This window comes from Dipodomys spectabilis, unplaced genomic scaffold (genome assembly GCF_019054845.1).
Source record: "Dipodomys spectabilis isolate Male_0828 unplaced genomic scaffold, ASM1905484v1 ptg000114l, whole genome shotgun sequence".
Taxonomy (NCBI): domain Eukaryota; kingdom Metazoa; phylum Chordata; class Mammalia; order Rodentia; family Heteromyidae; genus Dipodomys; species Dipodomys spectabilis.
This window is the reverse complement of record NW_024870791.1, coordinates 1334874-1342327: the sequence shown is the minus strand read 5'-3', so window position 1 is coordinate 1342327 and position 7454 is coordinate 1334874. Positions and strand designations below refer to the sequence as shown.

The 7454-nt window shown below is 39.8% G+C and overlaps 1 long non-coding RNA gene across 1 annotated transcript; it reads left to right on the top strand.

Moving 5' to 3' along the window:
* The first annotated feature begins 338 nt into the window (after positions 1 to 338).
* On the top strand, positions 339 to 7100 carry LOC122114954. Its single transcript, XR_006148672.1, has 3 exons — positions 339 to 523; positions 1971 to 2074; positions 7014 to 7100. It is a non-coding gene; the product is annotated as an uncharacterized LOC122114954 (long non-coding RNA).
* The last annotated feature ends 354 nt before the right edge of the window (positions 7101 to 7454 follow it).

Here is a 7454-nt window from a genome sequence, read left to right as displayed (position 1 = left end):
TGCTTGAGCTCAGGACCTAACTGAAGAACTAAAGTAATTCCATTTTAAGATCAAGGCCCCTGAGCTGTGCTGCCCTCAAAGTAACCCCCAAAGAGAGCTGTGCTGCCAAAGAGAAAAATAGTTCTCAGAAAAACCGCAGGTTGCCACCAACCCTACCCACCCTTAAAAAACAGAACAGTTGCCCAGGTGTTTCAGCTGAAAAAGGGAAGTGCGATCAGGGTGGACTTAAACCCCCTGAACTTGTGAACTTGCTTGTGTGGAAACCCCCTAAACTTGTTTGTTTGATAATATAAAAGCTGTGCCAATTTTATGCTTGGGGCCTCTTAGCATCACCGGTTACCAAGTGCACAGAGGACCAAACTCCAGCTTGCAATAAACGACTCTTTGCTGTTTGCATTGATCATGGTCTCTGGTGTTCTGAGAGGGGGCGTCCAAAAACTGGGCACTTTATGTGGGAGCTCCTCTGGGATAGCCCCCCCATAAGCCACCCAAATACCTGATCAGCGAGTCGTCCAGCTAGCCGGTAAGAGGGGGTGCAGCTGCTTTATGTTGAGTGTTTTATGTTTGACTTGCAAGTAGGGTTTTGGAGCTGGCAAGAAATGTTGGCGGATGTGCTACAAGGTAACCAGCAGGCCGGTGGAAGACATTTCCTGGGCCCTTGGGGAAGCCCTCCCCAGTGGGGTCTCTCTGGACTCTGTCGTCTTTTGGACCATGACTTGTCCAGCCTCTGCCACTCTGGGTTAAGGGTAGATTAACCACCTCCTGGGTATTGACTCACAGGCCTCTGCCATCCTTTGGGACAGGAACTCGTCTGGCCTCCACCACCGTGGTTTAGGGGTGGATTCGAGCTTGAGATCAACATGCATGCTCTCTTTATCTCATTTGTAGTTGCCATTGTCATTTTAATTCAGCGCCTCTCTTTCTTTCCTTTCCTGATTCATTTTATTTCATTTTCAGATCAGTGAGCATCCTGGAGCCCCCACAAAAGTGGGGGCCAGAGGCTCCTTTCACCTCAGGCGCTCTCCCATTTTAATACTTTTGGAATTTTAGGATGACATCAAGGGTTGACTTATTCTCTAGAGGAGGAGGTAGTGGGGGAAGGGAGAACCTGCAGGATCTAGCAATAACTTTGAAAGGGGCCTGCAGGGAAAACTCTAAGCCAGATGAATCTGCCACTGACCACCAAGTGCCACCAGCAAGATCTTAGCCTCGGGACTTGGCCCAGAGGTTCTGAGTATGGGGGGTGGGAGACTGTCAGTCTGAGGGGATAGCTTCCAGGGTCATTTTTCCCTTGCCCCAAGATGATTGGGAGTTCTCCTCCACCTTGGAAGGCCCCTGGGTCAACATTTGCAGTTATCTAAAAAAAAAAAAAAAGAAAGAAATCCTCTGGTGGTGAGATGTTGCCAAATTCAAGGAGATCTGATTTTGTCTTTGTGGCCACTTGTCTGTCTTGTTTACTTTGGTGTCATTTCTGTTCTATTTTTGAGGTGGGGAAATTCTGGGTGAGGGTGGCCAGCTCACTCAGCAGACTCTGATTTCAGCTTGCTGAGTGAGAATGGAGCAGTTCTGGTAGGGTTGAACTGAGGGTCCATTAGTCCCCAACTCAGCCTTTGTTGTCTAGTTCTGTTTTAGAATTGGTACCTGTTTTAAGTGTGGATTCTTGGTTTTTGTGTTTATTTATATTTTTGTTATTTATTTGAACAACTCTGGGGAAATAAAAGTTCCAGCCTCTGGCTGGGCTCAGCCACAGACCTGTTATGCTCCCCTCATTGTGAGGTGTGAAAGGTTACTGGACTAGTCTGGTACCTTTCAGGCCTTGGGATGCATTTTCTCCTTGTGGAGGCTGCCTGAGCAGAGGGTGTGGAAGACTAAGCACCTGGTTTGGACTTTTCAGCGAGTCCTGACAATGTAACAATTTTTAAAGTGCTCTTGTCTAATATTGGATAAAATTCAGGCCAGTTTATTTTCAGGTGACCCCGTCAACCAGCCCTTCTGCAACAGAAGGTGTTCAAAAGATCCGTTGGTGAATTGCCTTGCTAAACAAGCAAGCCTGGGAAAATGAAGCTTAACAAAGGTACTTAGTTAAAAAAAATACTGTATTAAATTTTTGTTAAAAAACTTAAAAAAAAATCTATGTACAACTGATTTTGATTTTTGCACGCTTTAAGATGTGTGTGTTTTCTATGTGTTTGTAAACATGTTCAAGATAAAAATTGTCAACATGCTGTAAAAATTGGGTGAGTTTAAGTTTAAAATGTAAAAGGTTAAGGGATTTAGACATTACTAAAAATTAAAAAATCTTTCACATTGTTTTAAATGGCTTTTTAAGGATTCTTTAATGTAGAAATTAGAAAATCTGTTATTTTAAAATTTAATATTTTAAAATGTTTCGGCAGTTTGGGATTTAGTTCCCTTGGCTAAAATTTCAGGATAAATGTTAAAAATTTAAATGTAAAGGTCAATTTAGCACTGTTACAAAACATGACCCGTTCTGTCTATCTAAAGCAGTATTTTATTCAAACCTCCCCACCAAAAATGGGAAAACTTAGAAGACCACCTAAGATCTATATTTAGGGGTGAGGATGAGCAGGCAGAAGTGCAGTTAAGCAGGTCATGCATGGTGGGACCAACCCTGGCGGGGGGGCTTCATAGATGGTGGGACTGGCCCTGGGAGGAGTCCACACATGGTAAAGGAGGGCAAGCTGGCATAAACGCAGTTCATCTAACCTTAAAGAGTCAGATTGGGTGTGTGCCCATTCCATAGGAGGGGCTGAGTGGCCCATCTTTGTTCGGTCTTTTTTCCCTGCAGATAGACACTGAAAACATGATGGTTAAAATGAGTGATGTGATGATCTGATTATTATTGCTAAAACTGCCCCTTGTATGTGTTAAAATTACAATTAAAAAGGCGTTCAAAGGAGGGTTAAAAAGTTTATTTGTATAATGGAACTTGCTTTCAATGATGTTCTACAATTAGGATGTTTTTAAAAGTTATAAAGGTGTTAAGCCTAGCTTCTTTTCTTTTTTTTTTCTAGATTATTATTTGTTTTTATTGTGAAAATATTGTACAAGGGGGTTACAATTACATGAGCAAGATAATGAGTACATTTCTTATCAAGCATTGTAGCCTGCTCCTTTGTTTCCCCTTTCTATTCCATCCTCCCCCATCCCTCTACCCAAGCCTACAATCACCCCACACCAAAGTTGGAAAGTTCGTTTTCGACATAACGACTTGTACATCTCATTGTTGCAATGGGTCCACCTGTATCCCTATTTAAACGATTTGTTTTTGCCCTTACCCTCCACAAATTATAACAACATCAAATACAGTGAAAGTAGGGGTTATACCAAGGGGGAGGGACATACAAAGCAACAAAGATATCATCTTATAAATGTGTTAGAAAAAATCACATGAAAGAAAACAGCATTTGAGTACATATCTTAGGGTACATTTCCCTAACATCAATATATCTGAGCTATTCTGCTTGATTCAGACATATACTATTTATTGGAAAAAAGGAAAACCATGGGACCTATGTTTCTTTGGGCCTGGTTTACTTCACTTAATATAATTTTTTCCAAGTCTTTCCATTTCCTCACAAATGGGGCAATGTCATTCTTTATGATGCACGCATAGAATTCTATTGTGGTATATATATATATATATATATATATATATATATATATATATATATATATATATATATATATATATACCACATTTTCTTGATCCATTAATCTACTGAGGGGCATCAGGTTTGGTTCCATATCTTAACTATGGTAAATAATTCTGCAATAAACATATCCTGCTGGTACCTTTAGTGTGATCTTGTTTGTGAATATTTGTGTAAATGCCCAAAAGTGGGATTGCTGGGTCATAGGGGAACTCTATTTGGAGTCTTTTGAGGAACCTCCATACTCCTTTCCAAAGAGGTTGAACAAGTTTACACTCCCACCAACAATGCCATAGGGTTCCCTTCTGTTCACATCTCCTCCAGCATGTGTTGTTATTAGAGTTCTTGATTATAGCCATTCTACCTGGGACGAGGTGATATCTCAATGTTGTTTTGATTTGCATTTCTTTTATGGCTAGGGAGGTTGAGCATTTCTTAAAGTATGTATTGGCCATCTTTCATTCCTCTTCAGAGAAGTTTCTGTTTAAGTCTTTAGCCCACTTATTTATTGGTCAGTTGTTTCTTTGAAGATTTGTGGTTGGGGGATTTAATGTTTTCAGTTCCAGGTATGTTTTAAATATGAGACCCCTGTCCGTTGTATGGCTAGTGAAGATCTTCCCCCAATCCGTGGGCTTTCTATTGATATTGCTAGCGATGTCCTTTGTCATACAGAAGCTCTGCAATTTCATGCAATCCCATTTGTACAACCTTTCTTTAATTTGTTGTGTTTCTGGGTCTATATTAAGAAAATTTCAGCCTGAGCGAAGGAGAAAAAGGGTTTTTCTTATTCGATCCTGTAATGTTTTCAGAGTGTCTGCTTTGACTCCGAGGTCTTCGCTCCATTGGAGTTGATTTTGGTGCAGGGTAATATATAACGAGCTAGCTTTAGTTTTCTACAAGTAGTTAACCAAGCCAACACCATTAACTGAAGAGGCTGTCTTTCTTCCATTCTATTTTTTTTTAGCTCCCATATTGAAGATTAGAGGGCTATAGGACTGTAGGTTCATAGTAGGTTTATAGTAGAGTTTGAAATTTGGTATTGATATTCCTCCAGCACTGTTCTTTCTGTTGAGGATAGTTTTATCTATTTGGGGTCTTTTATTGTTCCATATGACTTTTTGGATTGCCTCTTCTATTTCTTTGAAGAATGAGGTTGGAATATTGATAGGTTTCACATTGAATTTGTAGATAGCCTTGGGAAGTATTGCCATTTTCAAGATGTTGATCTTTCCAATCCAGGAGCATGGGAGTTTTTGCACTTCTAAGTTCTGTTTTGATTTCCTTTTTCAAACTTTTAAAGTTTTCATCATTGAGGTCCTTCACTTCTTTGGTTAAGTTAATTCCTAGGTATTTTATTTTTTGTGGGTCTATCACGAATGGAATTGCTTTCCTAATTTCAGCCACACTTTTCTCATTGTTGGCAAACAGAAAAGCCATGGATTTTTGAGGGTTAATTTTATACCCAGCTACTTTGACAATGTTTTGAATCAGCTTGAGTAATTTTGGAGTACAGACTTTGGCATTTTTTACATACAATATCATGTCATCTGCAAAGAGGTAGAGTTTTACTTCTTTCCCTATTTGGATCCCCTTTATGTTTTCATCTTGTCGTATTGTTGTAGCTAGGCATTCTAATACTAGATTGAAGAGAAGTGGAGAAGGGACATCCTTGTCTCCTTCCTGAGTTAAAAGGAAATGGCTTTAGTTTTTCACCATTAAGTATAATGGTGGCTGTAGGTTTGTGAAATACAGCCTTTATTGTATTGAGGAATGTTTCATGGATTCCTAATTTTTTCAAAACCTTCATCATGAATGGATGTTGGATTTTGTCAAATGCTTTTTCTGCATCTATTGAGATAACCATATGTTTCTTATACTTGCTCTTGTTGATGTGATGAATTAATTGATTTGTGTATACTGAACCAGCTTTGCATCCCTGAAATGAAACCTATTTCATCGTGGTGTATGACTTTTTTTGGATGAATTGTTGAAGTCGATTGGTCAAAATTTTGTTGAGAGGTTTTGCATCAATGATCATCAAATAAATGGGTCTATAGTTCTCTTTCTTTGATGAGTCCCTGCCTAGTTTTGGGATGAGGGCTATCATAGCTTCATAGAATGATTTCAGTAGTGAACTTTCTCTTTCAATTTATTGAAGAGTTGGAGAAGTATTGGTGTGGGCTCTGGGCTCTGTTTTGAAGGCCTTGTAAAATTCCCCTGTAAAACCATCTGGTCCTGGGCTTTTCTTAGATGGGAAGTCTCTTATTGCTGTTTCCATGTCAATGCTTGATATGGGCCTGTTAAAATGATTTAACTCATCTTGGTTTATTTTTGGCATGTCAGTATTTGCAAGGAAAAGTTCCATTTCTGCTAAGTTTTCAAAATTATTAGCATTAAGTTTTGAGAAGTATTCCCTTATAATGTTCTGTATCTTGTTTTTTTCTGTGGTGATGTTTCCATTCTCATCTCTGTGTTTATTTATTTGGGTGAGTTCTCTTCTTTTTCTTATAAGGTTTGCTAAGGGCCTGTCAATTTTATTAATTTTTTTGAACAAGCAACTCTTTGATTTGTTGATTCTTTCTATATTTTTTGGATTCTAATTCATTTAATTCTGCTTTAATTTTAATTATTTCTTTCTGTCTACTGGATTGGGGTTTATCTTGCTCCTCTTTTTCAAGGAGGCTCAGATGTCTCATGAAATTGTTGGTTTCAAATCTCTCCAATTTGTTCATGTAGGAATTCAGAGCTATAAACTTGCCCCTAAGTATTGCCTTTGCTGTGTTCCAGAGAAGTTGGTAATTTGCTTGTTCATTTTTGTTGAATATCATGAATATATGAATTTCCTTTCTGTTCTTTTCTATGACCCACTCGTGATTCAGCAGTGTGTTGTTCAGCCTTCATGTGTTAGTGGACTATCTCTGGTGGCTTTCGGTGTTGAGTTCAAATTTTATTCCCTTGTGGTCTGAGAGAATGCAAGGTATAACTTCAATGTTTCTGAATTTGGACAAGTTTGCTTTGTGGCCTAAAATGTGTTCTATTTTGGAAAGTATTCCTTGTGCTGCTGAGAAAAACGTATATTCTGATGCTGCTAGTTGGAATATCCAATAGATGTCTGTTAAATCTAGTTGATCTATGCAGTTGTTCAGATCTGTGTTTTCTCTGTTGAGTTTTTCTGAGTTTATCTGTCTTGTGGGGAAAGTGGTGTGTTAACGTCCCCAACAATTCAAGTCTTTGGAGCTATTGTGATTTGAGGGAAAATAGTGTTTCTTGCATAAATTTGGGTGCTCTGTTGTTTGGTGAATTGTGATTGTAATTCTTGCATTATGAATAAACTTCCAGGATGTTCCAGGAAGATTGCGGAAGAGAAGCTGTAGGCTAAACAAGCTCTGGCATAGAAAGCAGTTTTAGAGTTCCAGGGAAAAGTCCTAAGCCATAGAATCACAACAAGTGTGCCTTCACAGGACAGAGAGTGAGGACAGAGAGAGAAAATACAGACAAGGAGACAGCCCTGGGCACTTGCCAGCAGCCACCACAGCCGTGGCAGCAGTGGCGGAAGCGACAGCAGGCGTGATACCTGAATCACAGAGAGTCCGGGATGAAGGAGCCAGACGTGGTGGGCGAGTGGATTCCACTCAACACCAACAGGAACCGACAAGGAGCAGACATCTTTATCCTGCAGTTCGCAGACCAGAGACGACCCAGGAACCAAGGCTCGGCGTGAGTAGAAGCCTGATGTCCTCACTCCTTCGCAGGGAGCAGAGGAGGGAAGGCCACCCCTCC